Here is a 26,858-nt window from a genome sequence, read left to right as displayed (position 1 = left end):
GCCATCTGCTGTTGCCATTTCATTACATTAAATTGTAGAGAAGGAACTCCATCAATTCCCGTCGCATTTTCGGCGTCATTGTCTGTGATGAACGAGGAATTGAATGGCAATACAGTTCCGACATCCACCACGACGGATGCGATGCTCCCCTTAAGTTACACTCACATGCATTTGTTTGCTCACTGTTGGCGCCCACCTTCACACATACCAATTCAGTACAAGCAGTTATCTTATTGGAATTAAATACCTTCTTTCCTTTTACAAGGTGCTTTAAATGCATGTGCAACTGCAATTTAATTAACGTCCCTAGCAGAAGACGGGATGTTTAAGCAAGATGTACCCTGCCACCAAGTTGCTGGCGGCCTGGGTTCGCGGGTTCGAACCCGCGGTCCCAGGATCAGAAGGCCAAGTTATATGTATATCTTGCCCCAAAATTGTGTTTTTATTAAACAAAGTTATCAAGTTATGCTTCAAAATACTTTCAAATGACTTTTCAGTAGAACATAGACGATACGAAGGCAGAAAAAATAGGCAATTTCAAGTTGTCGGTGGTGAGAAAATCAGAAAGTGATATTTATACGGTAGGAATGACTGATTTATTTACACACGGTAAACACGACTTTCGTGCACGAGACTGCGCTTCTTCGGGTTACAAAAATATAAACATGGTTTGGTAGAAATCCAGCGAACCGGCAGGGAACTCCCTTCGTGGTTTCAGTAGAAGAGTTTTTTTTCCTGGCTTTTTTAACGCTTTTGAAGAGAGGATTCGAAAGTTGCGAGATTTGTAACTCTGTCATTTACCAGGGTGAATGATTTTTATTTATGATTGGCCAATTTTCATCATTGATAATGTCGATTTGGAGCGTACGATATATCATACGTTCCTCCTTCCTCATGGCGAGGTATCAGTCTTTGAAGATCCGCTAGTACACAGCGCACACGAAAAATGTCGTCCGTAGATGGTAGGAGTGCCACGAGTATTCGAGTACTCAGCATTGTTAAGTCTGTATATTACGCCAGTCCTATGTGGTTTCTTCTGTCCTCGTCTGTTAGCATCCCTCAAACCGCACACGTCACATATCTTGGTGCGCGGTATTGCAGTTTCCACGTGGATTCGGACCAAGCTATGCATGCAGCTTGTATATCGCCAGCTGTCCAGCGCTGCTTTCTATCCGTTTCGCGCGGAGCAATTTTTTAAAGAAAATTCCTCGTTTGCGCCGCGAAGCGACTGTGGCTATGAGAAGCGTACAGACATGGACAGATGGAGAGAGGACAGCAGGAAGGAGTGAGAGGCAGAGTGGTTGGTATGCGTCCTTGGGAAAACATCAGACAGCAGAGAAGGTGCTGCGATTGGAACCCGTTTCACCTCACAGTCTCGGCATTGAAAGCGGCCACCCTAATTACTTTGCCACGGCAGCTGGTCCTCATAGTGGAACATCGTTGCAACCACCTCATTACTTCAGCCCAACACGCAGTAATATATTGTCACGGATGAAAACAGACGAGCGAGACGGCGAATAATCGGCGAACGCTCTATTCTAACTGCTTAGCTGGCTAACACGAGAGCGGCAGCTCTTAGACAGAACTAATTAAAACAATTGTAGCGGGCCGTGGACAACGACGAAAATGGCCGCGCGCCTGGAGCATCTGCCTCAGTTCCACCGGCGCGGCCATGGAGATAGGCCACCGTCAGCGCCTCTCCGTGGCATACCATCATCGCCGGTCGGGGCTCATGTAGAGGAAGACCATCGTCCTCTACATTTGGTGACCCGATGATAGGACGTTGTGCGCAGCCTGGTGGTGCCGAGGAGGGAAGCGAAAGCGGCGGTCTTTCGAACTGCCGCCCCCGGTCAGTTGTGATTTGGGATGGTACGCCAAAACGCGATATCCACATAGACAAGAAGGTGGCGGCGACAGTTTCGGCTGACATGTCCGGCATGGGGAACGCCTCTGGCCATCGAGTGTAACGGTCCACGGGCGGTGAGGAGATCCGCTCCTTGCACCAGGCAGGTGGAGCCAGCGTCATATGTCCCCTACCGGCGCTGTGCAAAATGTTCGGTAGTGAAGGGTGCGTATCCTCGCTTGCTTTGACTACACGATTTGACTGTGTTGCGGCTGTTCCCGCTCTACTTGGCCTTAGAAATAGCTAAAGTTGCTGACTGTTGTTATGACACGGTTTCTGGCCCATGAACTTCCTGGACAAATTTTTGGACAAAGTAGCGCTGTCAAAGGGTCAAGGACCTGTGAATGCACATCATTCGGCTAGTGCTGAAGATGTCCCGGGGCATTGTCGCAACGTGTGCTGGCTTGGATTCGTGCCAAAATCCCTGACTTTTGCGAAATTCTATTTCCGTACGCATGTAATCTCAGTAGTTGTCGGTTTGCCCAATTGTTATGTTGTGGTTGAACGGTTATGGTATTGTTATGGTTAGGGAGGGGGGGGTAGATATGTAGAGTTAAAACACGCCGAGAGGTAGGTCACAGCTACGTTGGTCACTGAGTTTGCATAAAGTATTCACAAACGGTACAGGGGATAATAAATTTCGATTAAAATTGCCATGGATACTGAGCTGGCGTTTCCTTGGCCTTGTAGCTCTCTGGCGTCAACGAAATTATGTCTGAGAGCTGATTGCACAACTATAATAGTATACTCTGCAGAAACGTTCGAAACGAAAATGAAATTTCGAAGATGCAGAACTACACAGCAATTTTTAGACATTCTTTCATTGAACAGTAGACATGACGGCACCTTTAGCTTAATAAGGATTACGTAAGGTCTCTATAGGTTGCCGTTTAGAAAGCCCTGTAATGAGAGGGGTGGATTTCCGCGTATTTTGCTATACACTTAATAGTGAGTTTCAGTATAACGTCACCTTTGCGCACGTAAGGGACAGCGTTGGTGGTTCGCACGCGCAAGGCATAAGCAGGGCTTTACGCATTGCGCAGGCCCAAGATGCTATCCCTTGCGTACGCAAAAACGACAGCGTACGGTATGCTAAAACTCACTATTATCTATTACGGGCCTTTCCTATAAAGATGATCATGTAGTACCGCAATTTCACCTCTCCCTCGAATTCCACAAGGAATCTATCAAAAGAGAGCACCAACCCAACACCAACCCATCCGTCAGAAACCAGGAAAACTAAAACCCACCGCAAAAATAAAATAAAAATAAAAAAATAACAAAAAGAAAACCATGAAAACCAGCAACCGTAAAAATGTCAAACCCACGGAATAAATTGGGAGTATTCAACTCCTTTTTCATTTCGGCGAGGTTTGCCTGGCTAGAGTCATTCCTAGCAAGCGCGTCGCGTCTCATACATGTTTCATTACAAGAAATTACAAACGCGCAGTGTAACTTTGTCTAACCTAGAGCCACTAAATAAAGGTGCGCTGTACTGAGCGATTGTAATAAGCTTCGCTTTAGTGGATAACATTTAGCGAGACAAGTCTAACCGAAGGAAAGCAGGAGACCCGCCCCGAAGTTACTACTCAAATGCTAACACGTGGCTGGTAGAGGACGCTCCAGCTGCTGGAGAAACTCTACTGCAAGGAGCGGATAGCGATTGCCGGAGGACGGGGGCAGCGGTCCCACTATGTCCAGGTGGACCATGTCGAAGTGGGCGTCGAGGAGAGCGAAACGTCCTAGTGGGGTCACAGTGTGGCGGTGAGTTTTCGATCTTTCTTATCGCCGCTCCGCGTCTGAGGGGGGAGCACTGTAGCGGGCCGTGCACAACGACGAAGATGGCCACGCGCCTGGAGCACCTGCCTCAGTTCCACCGGCGCGGCCATGGAGATAGGCTACCGTCATCGCCTCTCCGTGGCATACCATCATCGCCGGTAGGGGCTCATGTAGAGGAAGACCATCGTCCTCTACAGAATAATGGTCCGACTGGGAGCTCACAAACTTTTATGCACGGCGGCGAACATTGTAGAAAGCGCGCGTCGGTGGAGAGGAGGAAATACAGAACCCAGGCAACTCAATGTACTAAAAGTTGAATACAATAGGGGTTGGCCTTGAACCACCTAGGGGTGGAAGACCTTGAACAGACTCTTGAAACATTGAACAGACAACGAACATTGATAAGACACGTACCGTCCACCCCTATTGCACCCGACTTTTAGTACAATGTGCTGCTTGGGAGGCCTCTCCGAGCTCGTCGGCCCGTCCTTGATTGATGCGAGCGGAGGAGCAGATGCTTCCAGAAGGATCGCTTGCAATGTAGCGCGACGTGTCACAGGCCCCAGCCCGTCGTTCGACGCCTCGTTGCCTGTTGTTGTTGCGTGTGGTCGCCCCAAAGAAGATACGTGGCAATATTACTTTGGTTGCCGTATATTTGGTTCGTATGAAAGCGTCTCCGAGCGTCTCCTATGAAAGCGTCGTCCCGCTAGGTAGTATGACACCCTGACGGGTCCGGCGGACGGGTATCGACAAGAGTGTAGTCGAAGTCACTTTAAGTGTTCGTTGCATCGATTCAAATCAGCTTGCTGCTACAGAGTGCCTGTCTCGGCCGTAACGTTCACTGTCTCTATTACGCATTATCGCTATGTAGTATGTATAATGCACCGACACGCCGAAATAACTATACGGACTTCAACATCGCTGATGAATTAGTTACATTTCTGTTCCATTAACTGCAATTGTAACAGTTCCACTTCTGATTAGTTTTGCAACCTCTGGCTCTTAATTGCGTTACAGCGAAAATAGGTGAGGATAGTGAAATAGCGAATTAGAAAATAGTGAAATTTTGAGGCAAATATATCGGAATGCAGAGGTAATCACATACTGAGGGCACAAGATATCGATCCATAGTATATAAATGGTAGTGGTAAATAGTTTAGTTAACTAGTTATCCTTTCTCGCTGTTACTTTTGTTTTGAGTCGTAACTTTGGCCCCATATTATCATTCACCCTAATTTATTTGTCCTTATTCTCGTCCTGGCTTTTTTTTTTCATGCCATTGTGCACAGCTTGAACGTAGGTGTCCATTGTCAGGATTCGACGCCGAGACCACTTTCGTGATGGCTCCGTGCGTTCTTCTCGCCTTATCAGTCGTTTTCGTGCCGGCGGCATACAAGAGCAGACCGGCACATAATCAATCAATCAATCAATCATCAAGAGCAGACCTTATCTAGCCAAGAGGCCGTGAAATACAGCGTTTGCAACAGGTTCTGAAAATAGATAAGCACCCTCATTGCATTGAACACTTTGGAAGCCGCCGTTTCTTAGTATTATTATTTTTTTTATTGCATTTTAGCGCCGCGAAGCAACAGTGGCTATGAGCGGCGTACAGATGTGGACAGACGGAGAGAGGACAGCAGGAAGGAGTGGGGGATTAGTATGCGTCCTGGGCCGACTTCTGGGGGAACTGTGCCGACATTCGTCTGGAAAGTCTTCGGAAAACCCAGGAAAAACCTAAGGCAGCACAGCCGGTGGTAGGATTCGAACCCACCACCTCCCAGTCTACAGCACGACTTTTGTTACCACCAACGAGCCTTAACCCACTAAGCCATGCCGCGAGACAATCCAAAGACACCTGTACGGCGAACAGGCCGCAACAACTGGAGAGGAGGATTGCTCGTGATTGGCGGACGAAGTTCTCACGTGATCAACTTAAACCAGACGTCACTAAACCAGTGGCTAAGTGGGACTGGTGAATACGGGAAATTAACTTTAAGGAGAACAATATGGCTATATTTTCTCCTGAAATTCAAAAATCATTTAATTTGTTTTTCATTAAACAAAGGTATCATATGCTGATTCGAAACAATTTGCTGTACGTTGTTTTTTCCTCGTTGTTTAGACCTTTTTTTAAAGAAATGATTGGAAAGATTGGAGTTCCGTAAGATTTGAAGAACTTTCCTTGGTAACGATTTCGAATTCGGAACCATTTGGATTCATCCCATCTCTAATATGAATGCGTAGTCCTAAATAGTTTATAGTTACCTATTTATCCTTTCTCACCATTAGTTTGCTTTTTGAGTCTTAAGTTTGGCCCAATATTATCATTCACTCTAATTTACTTGTTGTTGTTATTGTCGTCGTTGTTTTACGTCGTTGTGCGAACTTTGAATGTTGGTGTCTTTTATAAAACATTCATCGATAGACCACTCTCGAGTGGAATTGCTCTTCATGGCTTCGTGCGTTCTTATCGCCTTATCAGTTGTTTTCGTGCCGGCGGGACCCAAGAGGAGACCTTATCTAGCGAAGAGGCCATGAAACACGCCGTTTGCAACAGGTTCTGAGAATAGATAAGCACCATCATTGCATCAAAGACTTTGGAAGCCGCCGTGTTATTTTTTCTATTATTTCCCGACAACTCTCGAGTGGAATTGCTCTTCATGGCTTCGTGCGTTCTTATCGCCTTATCAGTTGTTTTCGTGCCGGCGGGACCCAAGAGGAGACCTTATCTAGCGAAGAGGCCATCAAACACGCCGTTTCTAACAGGTTCTGAGAATAGATAAGCACCATAATTGCATCAAAGACTTTGGAAGCCGCCGTGTTATTTTTTCTATTATTTCCTGACAACTCTTTAAAGGTACTGTAAAGCAGTAGACAAGCATGATATGCCGGCGATGTGACTAGAGACTTTGTTGCTTCTAAATACCATGTGCGGAACCATACGACCGACAACGCGCTATAAATATTTTTAATTTGCCATGAAAGATGCGGCGTAGTGGAGCGGTGCGACGCCTGGTGTCAAACAACCCCCTGTACAGCGGGCAACACTGAAAATTGGTATTACACACTATGACATCGGAACTTCGTTATTTTAGTAGCCATATTATTAGTTTTCCTGTTTACCTATGCATTCTGAAATCCCTGTTAACAGTTTAACCTGTTAACCCCTGTTTTTGCGAAGTAACCCAGTGCTGGCCGCTGTTCGATGGGGGCTCTCCCTACTGCTCTGCTGCGCCTGCGCGCTCCTTTTGTTCGCGGCCTCTTTCGAACGAACAAACTCTCTCTGTGAACCTCTGTGAACAAACAAGTCCCGACGCCGTCTGGCTTCTTGAACGGCTGACACATTTTTTTCAACGGCTCAGCATTTCATTTCAGATCGCTTATCCGTTTATCATCAGATGTGGATCGTTGTGTGGATTGCAGGGGCGGATTTTATGGTGGATTGTTATGTCGGGCCCAGTGTTATACGCATGCAGTGTGGTTGCAGCCATATGTGTCAGAAGTACGGATTCATTCCGAATACCTAATACAGTGTTGCCCGTAACCTTTAATTGTAATTTTCTAATTAACTGCACCGTCGATTGGAATGAAACTTGCACAGTTTTTGTCCTGGTGGCTAGGACTATCGAATAGCCACACTAAATGACATTTGATCGGTGCTGCTTTACAGTACCTTTAAGACAACAGCTGCCATTACGGGGAACAGACGGCGACAACTAGAGAGGAGGATTGCACAGTTTTACTGGTTTTAACAAGAGAGAGGACAGTAGGACTGGCTAGAATGTCTGTTTAGTTTATTAATATATCTGCATCGTCGAAGACTTTAGAGCAGCGAGGAATGAATTTACGAAACAAAAGGAAACACATCTTGCACGCGCATGACATGCGTGCATACAGATATAAATGGATGCATGTAAACAAACTCTAGTTGTACGATAACATAATCAGAAAACAAAGCGCTATTCGATTTACAGACAACATTCTTTGACAAACTCTTCCATCGTGATGTAGTGCAGTTGAAGGAAGACGTCTGTTCTGAAGTCATATTCTCCAAGTTGTCTCGAATGATGGACTACAGAAGACATATTGTAGGGAGAAGCAAATACCCGGAAGGTTTTAATGCAGTTCCATTATAATACCCACTCTACAAACATATTTATGTCGAATATCATCACTTAATCATCATTTCAGGAACATTTCCGTCGTAAATAATACAGAGACAAGGCAAATATGGCGTCACCATTTCGAACGTTCTCCATTGGAGCATTCTACAAACGAATAACTTTCGTGTGGGTAGCGTTAACTTTACAATTTATAATCTCCTTCGCATTACCGTCTATTTCGGACTCGTGCCTTATGCGAAATTCGTCTCGATATTTTATCGGCCAAATCGAGCACATCGACTCATTCCAATCTTCCCTATAACGCCAAAGGAGCTGCAAAGCTGTTTGCCTTCTATAGTCCAGGAAGGGTAGAACAGAGTTGCATAAGGTCTGGGAAGACAAGAGGGATTGTACCAAAGGGATTACATAATGTCTTCAATCCAGAAATTTAAAGAAAAAGGCTTAAAATGGAATCTCGCCCTTACTATGGGGGAAAGTGGCAACAATATCCTCTCCTCTATTAAATTTCACCCGCATTATACCACCTTCATTTACTAAGATACTCGCTCCAAAGCAACTATATGTGATGACGTCATCTCTGCTCTCTCAAATACAGCATAGACTATGAATGTGAGTTCACCACTTTCTACACTACTATACTTAAAAGAAATCCAGAGTGGGGTGAGGTCCCCGATGCGTATATTTTTCACTATTATTTATGCTGCGTTGTAGCGTTTCACTGTGTAGTTGCGATTTTTTTTAAATGTTCTCACAGGGTTCGTAAATTATTTTTTATCAACTGTATAGCGTATTTTTAGAAGCGGGATTTTCTTGCGTTTATCTTCCCTGATCCTGCAAGTCCTCTGTGACTCATTGTATATTAATCTGTATTGTCACAGTAAATAACGTACGCTGCGTCCGGAAGGTGATTACTTAAAACCCCCAGGGATCACCGCGGAGCGTGCCCTTGCTTCTCCTTGGATTAATATAAAGCGTCACTCTCACCGATGGTCGCTCAGAATTCCCACCTGTTTGTGCCGTCTGTCTTTTCTCTTCCTTTTTCGTTGGGCGTGTTACGGTTAATTCGAATGCTCCTTATTAATGTTACTATCCCTAAATATCTGCGTAGTTTGCCCAGCATTGCCCTCTTATCGTCTCACGCGATGTGTAGCATCCGCAGTGGGGAACAATCTCACTTGCCATCCCTTCTCGTGTCTGGTGGTGTCTTTCTGAACAATTGCTGTCGGCTTTTGCTCATAGTTTGTTATATAAAGTGTAAGTTTAATGATGTCCTCGCTTGGAAAGGTCGCCTTGGGTGGTCCGCAGGTACAAAAACAACTGATAAGACGATGAGAACCCATGAAGGCATCACGTGAAGTACCTTATCGAACCTTATCTCTTTCTTAGTCACCGTGCAGCGACTGTGAGTAAGTGTTGCTCACATAGGGTATAAGAGTTTGTAATATATAATATTTTTCTCTTCTAGCTTAATAAACGCATATTATTATACACGTTTTTGTGCAGTTTTGTTATGTATAAGATATTACAATTATAACGGTCATTCATTAACATAAACGTAATGTCCACGTGAAGGGTGTGTCTACCAACAAGATGGCTACGGGCGGTTGTTTTTACAGCGGTTCTTATGAGCGGTGGAATTAAAGCTCAAGAATATTACAGACATGGGAGGGGGGCATTTAAAAGATTACGGACAGTTTATGAGATCTTTTACAGTTGATGAACATGACCTTATAAACGTCTTTTGTTGCCAGAATATTTAGCGCAATTGTTATAATCTTTTGTATATGTGTTTATTTGAATTCGGTGTGAGCGCCGCGAAGCAACAGATGCTATGAGCGGTGTACAGACGTGAACAAATGGAGAGAGGACAGCAGGAAGGAGTTGGGGACAGGTGGGCTAATGTGCGTCCTGGGCCGACTTCAGGGGGTACTGTGGGGGACATTCTTCTGTTAAGTCTTCGTAAAAGACAGGGCAAGCGTCAGACAGCAGAGCCGGTGACAAGATTAGAACCCGTGTCACGTCCCAGTCTCGGCGTAGCAAAGTGATCATCCTAACCTCTATGCCACGGGAGCTGGTTTTGGTATAATTCCACTCTTAAGGTAGACATCGGCAGGAAGAAGCAAATACCCGGAAGGTTTTAACGCAGTTCTATTATAATACCCACTCTACAAACATATTTATGTCGAATACCATCACTTCATCCTCATTTCAGGAACATTTCCGTCGTAAATAATACAGAGACAAGGCAAATATGGAGTCAGCATTTCGGACGTTCTCCTTTGGAGCATTCTACAGAGGAATAACCTACGTGTGGGAAGCGTTAACTTTAAAATTTATAATCTCCTTCGCATTACCGTCTATTTCGGACTGATGCCTTATGCGAACATGGTCTCGAGATTTTATCGGCCAAATCGAGCACATCGATTCACTCCAATCTTCCCTATAACCCCAGAGGACCTGCAAAGCTGTTTGCCTTCTGTAGTTCAGAAAGGATAGAACAGAGGTGCATAATGTCTTGGAAGATAGCAGGGATTGTATCAAAGAGATTACGTACACTCTTTAATGCAGAGTTTAAAATGGATTGTGTTGAATCTCGCCCTCACTCTGGTGGAAAGTGCCAACAATATCCTCTCCTCTATTAAATTTTCTCCGCATTATACCACTTTCATTTACTAAGATACTCGCTCCAAAGCAATGATACCCGATGACGTCATCTCTGCTCTATCAATCAAGGCATAGACTATGAATGTGAGTTCACCACATTCTATACTATATTTGCTTAAAAGGCATCATGTACCAAACCATGCTATGCTACTATTCCATACTATTTTACTACTCAAGCCACGATTTATCATTTAAATACTGCTTGCAGTGTAGTGGTGTAACTCTATTCCTTCGGTCTTACTCTAAACCCACATTCCCACACCAGGAGGTGACACTTACACGCATGACAAACAAAGGCGCGGTGAAAGATAACGCCTTATCTGCCTTCCACATAAGCAGGTTTCCCATAAGCGTCCCTCCAGACCCCGCCAGGTGATCGATGGAGCTCCATCTCTTCACGTGAACATCAGTGAAACTCAAGAGTAAGGTGAGATCCCCAATGCGTATATCTTTCACTATTATTTATGCTGCGTTGTAGCGTGTCACTGTGTAGTCCCGATTTCTTTTTGCTGTTCTCACAGTGATTGTAAATTGTACGTACCCTGCGTCTGGCTAACTAAATTTCACAAGGATCACCGAAGCGTGCCCTTGTTTCTCCTTGGATTAATATAAAGCGCCACTCTCACCGATGGTCGCTCAGAATTCGCACCTATTTGTGCCGTCTGCCTTTTCCCCCTTTTTTGGCGGGTGTGTTACGGTTAATTCGAATGTTCGTCATTAATGTTACACTCCCTAAATATCTGCGTAGTTCGCTCATCAGTATCCCCCTTATCATCTCAACACGATCTGTTGCATCCGCAGTGGGGAACAATCTCACTTGCCATCCCTTCTCGTGTATGGTGGTGTCTTTCTGAACAATTGTTGTCGTCTGTTTGTCATAGTTCGTTATATAAAGTGTAAGTTTAATGATGTCCTCGCTAGGAAAGGTCACCTTGGGTGGTCTGCAGGTGCAAAAACAACTGATAAGACGATACGAACCCATGAAGGCATCACGTGAAGTACCCTCTCGAACCTTGTCTTTTCCTTAGTCACCGTGCAGTGAGTGTGTGTAAGTCTTGCTCACATACGGGATAAGATATCGTAATATATAATCATTTTCCCTTCTAGCTTAATTAATGCGTGTTATAATACACATTTTTATATTTGTGCAGTTTGTCAAGTGTATGACATTACAATTCTAACGGTCATTCGTGAAAAATATAAACGTAATGTCCTCCATGAAGGGTGTGTCTATCAACGAGATGGCTATGAGCGGTTGTTTTAGGAGGAATTAAAGCTCAATAATATTAGACATGGGAGGGGGCATTTAAAAGATTATGGACAGTTTATGTTTATCTTTCACAGTTTTTGGGCATGACCTTATAAACGTCTTTTGTTGCCCGAATACTTAGCGCAACTGTTATTATCTCTTTCATATATAGTGTTATTTGAATTCCGTGTGAGCGCCGCGAAGCAACTGTGGCTGTGAGTGACGTACAGACGTGAACAAATGGAGAGAGGACAGCGGGGAGGAGTTGGGGACAGGAGGGTTAATGTGCGTCCTGGGCCGACTTCAGGGGGAACTGTGGGGAACATTCGTCTGAGTCTTCGGAAAACCCACGGAAGACCTCGGAAAGCACAGCCGGTGACAGGATTCGAACCCGTGTCACCTCCCGGTCTCGGCGTGGCGAAGCCATCATGCTAACCACTATGTTAGTTTTGGTAGTATCCCTTATAATAAAGGAAACCTCGACCGTCCACCAATCATCGTTTCGTAGCATGCTTTCTACCACATACACCTTGGAACGTCAAGGGAAGTATGTAATTACAAAGCATGGAGATGGCCTTATATGGAATTTAAGACAACACGCTTTCCGCCACGCTTGTGACGTCACGTGTCATCTCTAACGATGGCAGATCATCAGAGCAGTTTGTAAGTCACGTGGCACGTTACAGGAGGGACATTGGTCTGACCTTGGAAAACCCATGACGACGAACCAGGAAACCATCAGTGCAGGGTCCAAAGACTGACACGTGATCCGCGGGGTACTTGGAAAAACATCACGTGATGTCCAACAAAGGTATGTAAGACTCTAATACTACTATAGGCTCCATGGTGGCGATGTTACATTGAGCACATCACATAGCATAGTTGGTCCCTGTGACCTTGGTCACGCTCACATTCCCTCGACATTTATTTATTTATTTATTTATTTACTTTGGCATAGCAGGTATTCGTTGAGCCATTCGACGACACTCTCTCATCCAACCAAGGGCACCCAAGGGAACTGCGACGCTTGTACACTTCTATAACATCGAATAAGGTAAGTTCTGTCCTTCTGTCATTCAGAATGTTATTTCGTCTTCTGATCTGTTCAAAATGGGAGTCTTGCGCCTCCCTGCCAAGATAGAGAACAAAATCAATGTCTGCTGACGTCACAGGTTCCTTCGTAAAGCGATACGGAAGTCGCCCTTGATACAGAACCCATAATCGGAACAATGGGACGACGCTGAAGTAACCAATGTAAAGATAGACTGAATTGAAAAATGGATCTCACAAATCGAACTTTAAAAGTAAATTTTCCAAAGTCGATGGTCTGTATCTACGACGTGCCAATAAACTCGCAGAAAATAAAGTTTAAAAGACAAATTTATTTTACTGATAAACGAGTCCCGAATAATTCTGGACTAGCAAATCTCAACTACTTTGGGACTAGCATCTACATTTTTGCCTTCACCATTCGATCAATCAATCAATCGTTCCTTATTCCTTCTTTATATGTCCGCATCTGCAAAGTATCGATTTCATTCCTCCTGAATCCCCCTTCGGACACTCCTGGGTTGCCAGACCAAACAACGGAATAAATCACGTGTCTTCAGGACCTATACATAATATGACGCAGATGCAGACTAGCTGTTGGAGTAACCTCAGCTTGAGCAAGCCTCCGCGATGGGTGACACAACCATGTCGTGTTTGTTTTTGTTTGTCGCCCATCACTCAAGTTTTCTCAGCCTGTAGTATTGGGGACTCTAATGCACTTATGTCATTGAAAACCATGTATCCACACTGTGTTCTCTCAAAGTGTTGCTTCTACTTGTGAAGTATCATAAAGTTGATTTCTAAGTTTTGAGAAGTGCGCCGTCATAGTTTGCGCGGTCTGCCACACGTCTGGCCACATTGCTCTACTAGGTTCGCGCAAGGTTGTCACAATGTTAATTTTTTTTTTAAACCACCAGCAATAGTTCGCTCGTGTCGATATCGCTGTCGTGTCCTGGCTCCACATCACACGAAAAGTCATCTTCAAGTCATGGGACCTTGTTTATGTTCCGTTTTTGACTCGGTCATAAAATATGATATACGATACCTCGATCACAAAATAAGGAACATAACGTGGAACTTTCATAAAAATACTGTGGCACTCTAATGCACAACCGTAGAACTCGTGCACACCAATACGTTAGGCGCGTGACGGCAAAACGCGCTCCGGCAAATATCAGGCCGAGGAACTTGTACATATATTATTACTATAGACTTCTTTTCTTTTTTTTTTTTCGCGTGGAAAATATTTTTGCGGTTTTGAACAAAGCTGCTTTGAGGAGTGATTCGTGAAACGTAAATTCGCGACACAGGTTCCCGGGGGTGTTTTGCCCTTGCATATCGTGCCGCGGTAAATACTCGGGCATATTTCGGCACGTACAGGTCAGGACAAAAGTTTACGGAACACGCGAGCTGTGTACTTTCACCTCTGCACGACACCCTAGCGGAAAGCGGGAACAGGCGAAATGCGGCCAGTTCATTGCCTCAGAGGGGTGGACGACTGCTCTCTTAGCGACACACTGCGGTAGTTTCGGTATTAATACTCTTGTATTTGGCGGGAAACTCTAGAACCTTGTACCCCGTGGGGCGTTCTCGGGTCCCGAAAAAAATAGTCGCTGGTTTCGTGGGCGGAAACAATGGTCCAACGGGGTTCCGTGTACACAAAAATAGCTTATTTTGTGACACGTGTACGTTTGACGGCTGACATTAATTTTCTTCTCATTTGGCGGGAAACTTTAGAACCTTGTACCCCGTGGGGCGTTCTCGGGTCCCGAAAAAAATAGTCCCTGGTTTCGTGGGCGGAAACAATGGTCCAACGGGGTTCCGTGTAGTCAAAAATAGCTTATTTTGTGACACGTTTACGTTTGACGGCTGACATTAATTTTCTTCTCATGTCCACTTCGTGTGGATTTGGCGGGAAACTCTAGAGCCTTGTACCCCGTGGGGCGTTCTCGGGTCCCGAAAAAAATAGTCGCTGGTTTCGTGGGCGGAAACAATGGTCCAACGGGGTTCCGTGTACACAAAAATAGCTTATTTTGTGACACGTGTACGTTTGACGGCTGACAATAATTTTCTTCTCATGTCCACTTCGCGTGGATTTGGCGGGAAAGTCTAGAACCTTGTACCCCGTGGGGCGTTCTCGGGTCCCGAAAAAAATGGTCCCTGGTTGCGTGGCGGAAACAATGGTCCAACGGGGTTCCGTGTACACAAAAATAGCTTATTTTGTGGCACGTGTACGTTTGACGGCTGACATTAATTTTCTTCTCATGTCCACTTCGTGTGGATTTGGCGGGAAACTCTAGAACCTTGTACCCCGTGGGGCGTTCTCGGGTCCCGAAAAAAATGGTCCCTGGTTGCGTGGCGGAAACAATGGTCCAACGGGGTTCCGTGTACACAAAAATAGCTTATTTTGTGACACGTGTACGTTTGACGGCTGACATTAATTTTCTTCTCATGTCCACTTCATGTGGATTTGGCGGGAAACTTTAGAACCTTGTACCCCGTGGGGCGTTCTCGGGTCCCGAAAAAAATAGTCCCTGGTTTCGTGGGCGGAAACAATGGTCCAACGGGGTTCCGTGTACTCAAAAATAGCTTATTTTGTGACACGTTTACGTTTGACGGCTGACATTAATTTTCTTCTCATGTCCACTTCGCGTGGATTTGGCGGAAAACTCTAGAACCTTGTACCCCGTGGGGCGTTCTCGGGTCCCGAAAAAAATGGTCCCTGGTTGCGTGGCGGAAACAATGGTCCAACGGGGTTCCGTGTACACAAAAATAGCTTATTTTGTGACACGTTTACGTTTGACGGCTGACATTAATTTTCTTCTCATGTCCACTTCGCGTGGATTTGGCGGAAAACTCTAGAACCTTGTACCCCGTGGGGCGTTCTCGGGTCCCGAAAAAAATAGTCCCTGGTTTCGTGGGCGGAAATATGGTCGAACGGGGTTCCGTGTACACAAAAATAGCTTATTTTGTGACACGTGTACGTTTGACGGCTGACATTAATTTTCTTCTCATGTCCACTTCGTGTGGATTTGGCGGGAAACTCTAGAACCTTGTACCCCGTGGGGCGTTCTCGGGTCCCGAAAAAAATAGTCCCTGGTTTCGTGGGCGGAAATATGGTCGAACGGGGTTCCGTGTACACAAAAATAGCTTATTTTGTGACACGTGTACATTTGACGGCTGACATTAATTTTCTTCTCATGTCCACTTCGTGCGGATTTGGCGGGAAACTCTAGAACCTTGTACCCCGTGGGGCGTTCTCGGGTCCCGAAAAAAATGGTCCCTGGTTGCGTGGCGGAAACAATGGTCCAACGAGGTTCCGTGTACACAAAAATAGCTTATTTTGTGACACGTGTACGTTTGACGGCTGACATTAATTTTCTTCTCATGTCCACTTCGTGTGGACTTGGCGGGAAACTCTAGAACCTTGTACCCCGTGGGGCGTTCTCGGGTCCCGAAAAAAATAGTCCCTGGTTTCGTGGGCGGAAACAATGGTCCAACGGGGTTCCGTGTACACAAAAATAGCTTATTTTGTGACACGTGTGCGTTTGACGGCTGACATTAATTTTCTTCTCATGTACACTTCGTGTGGATTTGGCGGGAAACTCTAGAACCTTGTACCCCGTGGGGCGTTCTCGGGTCCCGAAAAAAATAGTCCCTGGTTTCGTGGGCGGAAATAATGGTCCAGCGGGGTTCCGTGTACACAAAAATAGCTTATTTTGTGACAGGTGTACGTTTGACGGCTGACATTAATTTTCTTCTCATGTCCACTTCGTGTGGACTTGGCTGGAAACTCTAGAACCTTGTACCCCGTGGGGCGTTCTCGGGTCCCGAAAAAAATGGTCCCTGGTTGCGTGGCGGAAACAATGGTCCAACGAGGTTCCGTGTACACAAAAATAGCTTATTTTGTGACACGTGTGCCGTTTGACGGCTGACATTAATTTTCTTCTCATGTACACTTCGTGTGGATTTGGCGGGAAACTCTAGAACCTTGTACCCCGTGGGGCGTTCTCGGGTCCCGAAAAAAATGGTCCCTGGTTGCGTGGCGGAAACAATGGTCCAACGGGGCTCAGTGTACACAAAAATAGCTTATTTTGTGGCACGTGTACGTTTGACGGCTGACATTAATTTTCTTCTCATGTCCACTTCGCGTGGATTTGGCGGGAAACTCTAGAGCCTTGTACCCCGTGGGGCGTTCTCGGGTCCCGAAAAAAATAGTCCCTGGTTTCGTGGGCGGAAACAATGGTCCAACGAGGTTCCGTGTACACAAAAATAGCTTATTTTGTGACACGTGTGCCGTTTGACGGCTGACATTAATTTTCTTCTCATGTCCACTTCGTGTGGACTTGGCTGGAAACTCTAGAACCTTGTACCCCGTGGGGCGTTCTCGGGTCCCGAAAAAAATGGTCCCTGGTTGCGTGGCGGAAACAATGGTCCAACGAGGTTCCGTGTACACAAAAATAGCTTATTTTGTGACACGTGTGCCGTTTGACGGCTGACATTAATTTTCTTCTCATGTACACTTCGTGTGGATTTGGCGGGAAACTCTAGAACCTTGTACCCCGTGGGGCGTTCTCGGGTCCCGAAAAAAATGGTCCCTGGTTGCGTGGCGGAAACAATGGTCCAACGGGGCTCAGTGTACACAAAAATAGCTTATTTTGTGGCACGTGTACGTTTGACGGCTGACATTAATTTTCTTCTCATGTCCACTTCGCGTGGATTTGGCGGGAAACTCTAGAGCCTTGTACCCCGTGGGGCGTTCTCGGGTCCCGAAAAAAATAGTCCCTGGTTTCGTGGGCGGAAACAATGGTCCAACGGGGTTCCGTGTAGTCAAAAATAGCTTATTTTGTGACACGTTTACGTTTGACGGCTGACATTAATTTTCTTCTCATGTCCACTTCGTGTGGATTTGGCGGGAAACTCTAGAGCCTTGTACCCCGTGGGGCGTTCTCGGGTCCCGAAAAAAATAGTCGCTGGTTTCGTGGGCGGAAACAATGGTCCAACGGGGTTCCGTGTACACAAAAATAGCTTATTTTGTGACACGTGTACGTTTGACGGCTGACAATAATTTTCTTCTCATGTCCACTTCGCGTGGATTTGGCGGGAAAGTCTAGAACCTTGTACCCCGTGGGGCGTTCTCGGGTCCCGAAAAAAATGGTCCCTGGTTGCGTGGCGGAAACAATGGTCCAACGGGGTTCCGTGTACACAAAAATAGCTTATTTTGTGGCACGTGTACGTTTGACGGCTGACATTAATTTTCTTCTCATGTCCACTTCGTGTGGATTTGGCGGGAAACTCTAGAACCTTGTACCCCGTGGGGCGTTCTCGGGTCCCGAAAAAAATGGTCCCTGGTTGCGTGGCGGAAACAATGGTCCAACGGGGTTCCGTGTACACAAAAATAGCTTATTTTGTGACACGTGTACGTTTGACGGCTGACATTAATTTTCTTCTCATGTCCACTTCATGTGGATTTGGCGGGAAACTTTAGAACCTTGTACCCCGTGGGGCGTTCTCGGGTCCCGAAAAAAATAGTCCCTGGTTTCGTGGGCGGAAACAATGGTCCAACGGGGTTCCGTGTACTCAAAAATAGCTTATTTTGTGACACGTTTACGTTTGACGGCTGACATTAATTTTCTTCTCATGTCCACTTCGCGTGGATTTGGCGGAAAACTCTAGAACCTTGTACCCCGTGGGGCGTTCTCGGGTCCCGAAAAAAATGGTCCCTGGTTGCGTGGCGGAAACAATGGTCCAACGGGGTTCCGTGTACACAAAAATAGCTTATTTTGTGACACGTTTACGTTTGACGGCTGACATTAATTTTCTTCTCATGTCCACTTCGCGTGGATTTGGCGGAAAACTCTAGAACCTTGTACCCCGTGGGGCGTTCTCGGGTCCCGAAAAAAATAGTCCCTGGTTTCGTGGGCGGAAATATGGTCGAACGGGGTTCCGTGTACACAAAAATAGCTTATTTTGTGACACGTGTACGTTTGACGGCTGACATTAATTTTCTTCTCATGTCCACTTCGTGTGGATTTGGCGGGAAACTCTAGAACCTTGTACCCCGTGGGGCGTTCTCGGGTCCCGAAAAAAATAGTCCCTGGTTTCGTGGGCGGAAATATGGTCGAACGGGGTTCCGTGTACACAAAAATAGCTTATTTTGTGACACGTGTACATTTGACGGCTGACATTAATTTTCTTCTCATGTCCACTTCGTGCGGATTTGGCGGGAAACTCTAGAACCTTGTACCCCGTGGGGCGTTCTCGGGTCCCGAAAAAAATGGTCCCTGGTTGCGTGGCGGAAACAATGGTCCAACGAGGTTCCGTGTACACAAAAATAGCTTATTTTGTGACACGTGTACGTTTGACGGCTGACATTAATTTTCTTCTCATGTCCACTTCGTGTGGATTTGGCGGGAAACTCTAGAACCTTGTACCCCGTGGGGCGTTCTCGGGTCCCGAAAAAAATAGTCCCTGGTTTCGTGGGCGGAAACAATGGTCCAACGGGGTTCCGTGTACACAAAAATAGCTTATTTTGTGACACGTGTGCGTTTGACGGCTGACATTAATTTTCTTCTCATGTACACTTCGTGTGGATTTGGCGGGAAACTCTAGAACCTTGTACCCCGTGGGGCGTTCTCGGGTCCCGAAAAAAATAGTCCCTGGTTTCGTGGGCGGAAATAATGGTCCAGCGGGGTTCCGTGTACACAAAAATAGCTTATTTTGTGACAGGTGTACGTTTGACGGCTGACATTAATTTTCTTCTCATGTCCACTTGGTGTGGACTTGGCTGGAAACTCTAGAACCTTGTACCCCGTGGGGCGTTCTCGGGTCTCGAAAAAAATAGTCGCTGGTTTCGTGGGCGGAAACAATGGTCCAACGGGGTTCCGTGTACACAAAAATAGCTTATTTTGTGACACGTTTACGTTTGACGGCTGACATTAATTTTCTTCTCATGTCCACTTCGTGTGGATTTGGCGGGAAACTCTAGAACCTTGTACCCCGTGGGGCGTTCTCGGGTCCCGAAAAAAATAGTCCATGGTTTCGTGGGCGGAAACAATGGTCCAACGGGGTTCCGTGTACACAAAAATAGCTTATTTTGTGACACGTTTACGTTTGACGGCTGACATTAATTTTCTTCTCATGTCCACTTCGTGTGGATTTGGCGGGAAACTCTAGAACCTTGTACCCCGTGGGGCGTTCTCGGGTCCCGAAAAAAATGGTCCCTGGTTGCGTGGCGGAAACAATGGTCCAACGAGGTTCCGTGTACACAAAAATAGCTTATTTTGTGACACGTGTGCCGTTTGACGGCTGACATTAATTTTCTTCTCATGTACACTTCGTGTGGATTTGGCGGGAAACTCTAGAACCTTGTACCCCGTGGGGCGTTCTCGGGTCCCGAAAAAAATGGTCCCTGGTTGCGTGGCGGAAACAATGGTCCAACGGGGTTCCGTGTACACAAAAATAGCTTTATTTTGTGACACGTGTACGTTTGACGGCTGACATTAATTTTCTTCTCATGTCCACTTCGTGTGCATTTGGCGGGAAACTCTAGAACCTTGCACCCCGTGGGGCGTTCTCGGGTCCCGAAAAAAATGGTCCCTGGTTGCGTGGCGGAAACAATGGTCCAACGGGGTTCCATGTACACAAAAATAGCTTATTTTGTGACACGTGTACATTTGACGGCTGACATTAATTTTCTTCTCATGTCCACTTCGTGTGCATTTGGCGGGAAACTCTAGAACCTTGCACCCCGTGGGGCGTTCTCAGGTCCCGAAAAAAATGGTCCCTGGTTGCGTGGCGGAAACAATGGTCCAACGGGGTTCCGTGTACACAAAAATAGCTTATTTTGTGACACGTGTACGTTTGACGACTGACATTAATTTTCGTCTCCTGTCCACTTCGTGTGCATTTGGCGGGAAACTCTAGAACCTTGCACCCCGTGGGGCGTTCTCGGGTCCCGAAAAAAATGGTCCCTGGTTGCGTGGCGGAAACAATGGTCCAACGGGGTTCCGTGTACACAAAAATAGCTTATTTTGTGACACGTGTACGTTTGACGGCTGACATTAATTTTCTTCTCATGTCCACTTCGTGTGGACGTGGTTGGAATCTCTAGAACCTTGTACCCCGTGGGGCGTTCTCGGGTCCCGTAAAAAATGGTCCCTGGTTGCGTGGCGGAAACAATGGTCCAACGGGGTTCCGTGTACACAAAAATTGCTTATTTTGTGACACGTGTACGTTTGACGGCTGACATTAATTTTCTTCTCATGTCCACTTCGTGTGGATTTGGCGGGAAACTCTAGAACCTTGTACCCCGTGGGGCGTTCTCGGATCCCGAAAAAAATAGTCCCTGGTTTCGTGGGCGGAAATAATGGTCGAACGGGGTTCCATGTACACAAAAATAGCTTATTTTGTGACACGTGTACGTTTGGCGGCTGACATTAATTTTCTTCTCATGTCCACTTCGTGTGGATTTGGCGGGAAACTTTAGAACCTTGTACCCCGTGGGGCGTTCTCGGGTCCCGAAAAAAATAGTCCCTGGTTTCGTGGGCGGAAACAATGGTCCAACGGGGTTCCGTGTACACAAAAATAGCTTATTTTGTGACACGTGTACGTTTGACGGCTGACATTAATTTTCTTCTCATGTCCACTTCGTGTGGATTTGGCGGGAAACTGTAGAACCTTGTACCCCGTGGGGCGTTCTCGGGTCCCGAAAAAAATAGTCCCTGGTTTCGTGGGCGGAAACAATGGTCCAACGGGGTTCCGTGTACACAAAAATAGCTTATTTTGTGACACGTGTACGTTTGACGGCTGACATTAATTTTCTTCTCAAGTCCACTTCGTGTGGATTTGGCGGGAAACTCTAGAACCTTGTACCCCGTGGGGCGTTCTCGGGTCCCGAAAAAAATGGTCCCTGGTTGCGTGGGCGGAAATAATGGTCCAACGGGGTTCCGTGTGCACAAAAATAGAGCAGTCACTCTGGAAACTCCATGAAACTGATCCTAGCCGACCAAATGCTGTCATACACCCTCCTGATTTTTAAAAATTGGGGGACACAGGTTTCTTAATTAACATCGATGTTTATGAAGAATAAAAGCCGCATTCCATTCATACATGGTGAACATAAAAGCGATTACATTCGCTTGGAGATGTTATTATCTATTAACATATGAGAAAAGGTCTATGCCTCCTTTTTCAACAAATGGGGAGAGCGAATGGTAAAACTCGGTCGGCTGTGACGTGTTTCATCAGTTATCGGCAACCATACCCTCGTATTTTTGGATGCGCAGGAGCCTGGGGGACCATTTTTCTGCCCACACAACCAGGGACCTTTTTCCCCCCATAAAATATAAGGAAAATAAAAGGAACACTTCTACAGTCTTCTCGTAGGCATTCTTTGCACATTTTCTTTGCCATATCTAAATGTGCGGGTCGAATTCGCTTCCCTTCATTTTCATGTGGGTCAGGAAGAATGCCATGATGTCACAAACTCATGGTGGCTAAATGTGTGTCATTTTGGAACGCAGCTCTTAGGCGCCCGCACCAGCGTTGAGAAGCACCCGCGTTTTAGAAGTTGGTTTAGAGTCAGACGTAGTCTTCGCCATCACTCCGCGCCTACAGGAACCTATCGCTACGCCACTCTTCCTCATCTTAATCCTACCGGGGTCATAATCTAACGAAAAAGCTATAAAAGGTTTTCTCACTTCGTATAGGGAAAGCGGTCATACCTGGCAACTGTACACGCGTGCTGGAATCCGACGGAAAACAATCCGTTTTCCCATTGTGTTTGCTTGTACTGCTGTAATAGGGTTGGGACCCCCAACGTGCACATTCAGTTGAAGAAGAAAGTCGCGCGTCTATAGACCATCGGTCGTGTATTCTATAGACCAGTTTCCGCGGGTGACATCCCTTACGAAAATGAATTTCTAGTTTCTATAGGGGTTTTATAGAATGCCTACCTAGCGTATCCAGTGTCTATCTTGTAGTTAAAAACTGCATAGGATCTATATAGGGAGCTTAATTAGTGGGTTCTATATGTTTTCTATAGAAACATACAAATCCAGTATGTATATATTCTGTATCCATTATTTATAGATTTAAATCCTCCATGAAACATATATTTTCTCACCATTATGTAGCTAGATACCTGCGCACTATCAGTAACAGGCTCTGCAGCTATCAAATTAATTTATTTTCTGTGCAGACATCCGAATCCAGAATGTATATATTCTGTATCCATTCTCAATAGAGACATATCCCCTATCGAAATGTATCTTCTCACCTTACGTAGCTCAATACCCGCACAACACTCAGTAACTGTCTTTGCAGCTATCAAATTGATTTATTTTCACAAAATAAATTAGTGAAAAGGAAAATAATAACTTTCAGAACAAAATTGAAAAACTCAAATTATTTACATTGTTGGCCACTCACAACAGTAATTTTGTACATAAAATGTAAATAAATCTGAGTGTGTTTTACCTTACAACATCGTCAATGTTGCATGTTCCTCAGGGCTATGCAGTCAAACACCAAGCATCACAAATAAAGACAATGTATACGTGGTGTATATACATCGAACAAGAAATGTATAGAATTCCCGGACAGCTACTCAATTCAATCTCTATTCAGTTTCTTTACAGTTCCTAACTGCTTTGTATAGGATTTGTATCCACTCGCCTGTATCCAGATTCTATAGAAACCAGTCACCAATTATCTATAGAAAATATATTTAAGAGTACATGAAAACTGTACAGTATTCCTGTAGAAATTCAATCTGCTTTATCTAGGCATTTCTATACAACTCCCATAGGATCTAGTTAAACATTTTTGTAATCACAAGGCCGGTGTGGGCAAAACAAATTAACAGAGAGTCCAGGACAATGACAATGGGCGACGCCATAATGAAAAATGCCATGGAGGAAGGAAACACAAGGAGCGACCCTTCCGACAGTTTTCAATCGGCACGAGCGTATCCGGCTTCGAATTGTATTCTGGTACAGTCCTGTCTACCACATGACCGCTCACGTGACCCTCCAGACAGCATGGCGCCAGCAGAGCAGACAATGCGAGCTGTAGTTCACAATAAATTACTTTCAAAAAGCAAAATCATACGGAGAGCAGCGCGAGAAACAAAGTATCGCAAAACCGAAACTTTAGAGGGGATCACGTGGTGGACAGGAAGCAATGGGCGATGTTGACTCGAGCGACCGCTAGAGGGTGGCTACGCTAGCCTGGTGCGGAGAGCCGCTCCTTGTGTTTCCTTCCTGCATGAGAAACGCGAGCCCACCAGAGCTCACGCCGTGCACAGCTCGGTGGCCGGCGCCAGATGTTGAGCATTGCTCTGCTCCCCCGACGGCTGCTGACGCATCGCGTTTCACCGAGTGCCGTCGAACTATGAACTCACCAGCAGTGGCTGATGATTCGTGTCGTTATGCTCCGCTCCGTCTCACTCTAAAGGCGCTGTCACACTGGACCGACATGACACTGACACTGACATGGCGCCGACGGAAGACAGACGTTGTCACCATACTTTGTATTGCAAAGCACAGCTGTGACACTGCGCCGACCGACAGCGACAGACGCAATTCGACAAAATGTCGCTTCTGTATGATACATTTGGATGACAAAATCGGAAGACAGACAATGTCTGACGATGTCAATGGTTTGATCGTTGCTCAAAGTATACCGCCGACAACAGACACATACTGCACGAAAAGGTTTTTTTTTCCTTTTTTTTCAGGCATAGATTGTGGCTTGGCCTATTCACGAACGGTATTAAATGGTAGAAGTATTTGTATTTACTTAACAACAGCAACTATTTTAAAAGCAGGACATGCAGGTCACCCGATCATTGAGTAATCCAGTCACACACTCGTATCGGTAGCATAATTTATTACAAACACTCTACTAGTTATGCTGGAACATGAAGTATTGTAACAAACTCAGCTTGGAGGACAAGCTCGCTGGTTGAAGGAGAACAGTAAGACGGGAGAAATTGAACTTGCGGTTGTGGAGTCCGATTGTCCAGAAGTTCAACCTAGGAGTCCCCCGTCGGGTGGGGTATCGAAGCGTACATAGAATAATTATGAGGTCACCACTCGGAGCACCGTTGACGAATCCCAAAACGGAATAGGGGTCCATGAACGTAAACAACACACATGTCAGCGCACACAATCCCACTTCACCTGACGCAATCACCAAGGGCCGAATACGCCACGGAAAGCGCATTGCAAAGCCTTCTAAGGTGAACTGAAGCAGGGGAGACATAGCGTCAAGGAATGAGATACACCTGCGTCTGTGTTGGTCTCGTATGTTCGTGATAATGACTACCAAGTGTAAACAACGAGAATTCGCCGTACTTTTCCCAAAAGGCTTATTCGGGACGCCATGTTGAAAGAAGGGACTTGTCGGTTGTCGCTGTCATTCAGTGTGCCAAGCTTGTTTGTCAGGAGGGTCCGTCGATAGCGGCATTCGGCGACGGCCGACATACGAATGTCTGTGTCGACCGTCTTTTGTATGTGCAATGTGACTGGTTCGCAGACACGACGCCTTTGGATGTCAGTCGACAGGTTCTGTCGGTTGTCGGCCCAGTGTGACACCGCCTTAAAGGGACAGTCCGGGAAAACCGGAAGTTGATTTTTTCCAACTGCCACGGAGGCTTACATGCTGGGTGGAAAGTGTCAGCTCACAAAACGGCGTGGTTTTCGAGATATCGAATAAAAAATACTCCTCTGAAGACATCCGGTTTCGTTTTTCTCCTTCGCATACTCCTTGCCCCAAGGATCCTCTATGTACGTCAGCCGTCACGTGAGCATGACGTCCCCAATGGGCAAAGTGGAGCGGAGGACCGTGCCGTTGCTGGGAATGCAGAGAGGTGTTTTTGTTCATGAGTGTACTGAACAGAAGGCTGCGTCGTGATACCTGTGTTTACATTGACGCTACTCTGCATTTTAGTCTACATAACGCGTGATTGCTACTCAAAAACATCATAATGGACAAATGCTAGCACGCGACAATCAACTATCGCGCAAACAGGCATGCACAAGTCACGTGCGGCATTGCTCTTATGCACGTCACGCGCACAGATCTCTATGTATAAAGGCTGGATGGCGCATGGGAGAGGGGCTCGCGGGGGAGAGGCGTGCATTCGGGCCGCCATGCTGGGAGGCCCTAAAGCGCAGTGTGCGCCCATAGAAAACAATGGGAGGCAACGGAGATTGTGAGTATTTATAGCGCTGCAGGCGTTGATCGTTGCTTGTCATCACACACTTTTGTAAGGTGCCAGTATACTGATGTATCCTAACAGTGTTTCACAGGTGTCCTGCCGTTCGATTCTTAATTACGTTATGTTTTGCATTCCGAAACTAGACCGTCACAACAGTGCAGCGCTGGGGATTGTACTACAGTACGTTTCCCAGCCAATATTTCAACAAGAAACGATGTGAGGTTAACAACCACCATGTATGTAATATCCCGTGCTGCGTTCTGGACAAAAATTGTTCCATAAAGAACGGTCCGGGAAAGGATATACTCGCATGGCAGAAAGAGATCGTTCTGTAGAATCAGAGCCGTTGTTTTAGCCGTGTATCGGTTTCGTATGATTTATATCAAGCACCGCCGCAGAAAGTGTCTTTTAGTGAACGACTGCGGTGCTTTGCCTCACAAATATGGACACACCGAAGCAGCCCAAATACGTTGTGAGCGTGATCTAATTGCTTCACGCAATTAGAACACGCTCGTTAGGACAGTTAATCAGGTAGTGATGTAAGCTTAATCAATTAAGTTACTTAAAAGTGGTAACACCTCCTTGAGACGCAGGATTTACCTCTTTTTGAAGTACAGCCCTTCTATGTTTGTTTGTTTCTTCCTTCATTTGTTGATTATTTGCAGGCGCGGTTGTGCCAAACTGAATGCCCTTCTCGAGTACTCACATGCTTTTGCTGAATACAACTGCAGCGTGAGCAACGCTGCTTAGGAACAGGGGCCTGCTATCCAGTGCTGACTTTGTCATGCTTGTTATGTGGAGCATGTTCGAAAAAATGCAGCTGCACATCTGAAACTCCAATGAGTATCATCGTCATCTAATAGA

General features: G+C 45.9%; 1 protein-coding gene across 3 annotated transcripts in view; it reads left to right on the top strand.

Moving 5' to 3' along the window:
* The first annotated feature begins 9,832 nt into the window (after positions 1 to 9,832).
* Positions 9,833 to 26,858, top strand: part of LOC135374613 (uncharacterized) — a 28,013-nt gene continuing 10,987 nt past the window's right edge. Inside the window, exons 1-4 of one of the 3 annotated variants that reach the window (XR_010417028.1) lie at positions 9,853 to 10,897; positions 12,406 to 12,530; positions 12,678 to 12,773; positions 12,892 to 14,987. The gene's annotated coding sequence lies outside the window, so the exon portion shown is untranslated. Of the gene's footprint in view, positions 10,898 to 12,405; positions 12,531 to 12,677; positions 12,774 to 12,891; positions 14,988 to 26,858 lie in introns of those variants that run through there. The other 2 variants (XM_064607568.1, XM_064607567.1) reach the window with 2 other exon arrangements.

The sequence above is a fragment of the Ornithodoros turicata genome, unplaced genomic scaffold, assembly GCF_037126465.1.
Source record: "Ornithodoros turicata isolate Travis unplaced genomic scaffold, ASM3712646v1 Chromosome86, whole genome shotgun sequence".
Taxonomy (NCBI): Eukaryota; Metazoa; Arthropoda; class Arachnida; order Ixodida; family Argasidae; genus Ornithodoros; species Ornithodoros turicata.
Note: the sequence above shows the minus strand (reverse complement) of the source record. Positions and strands in the feature narration are given on the sequence as shown.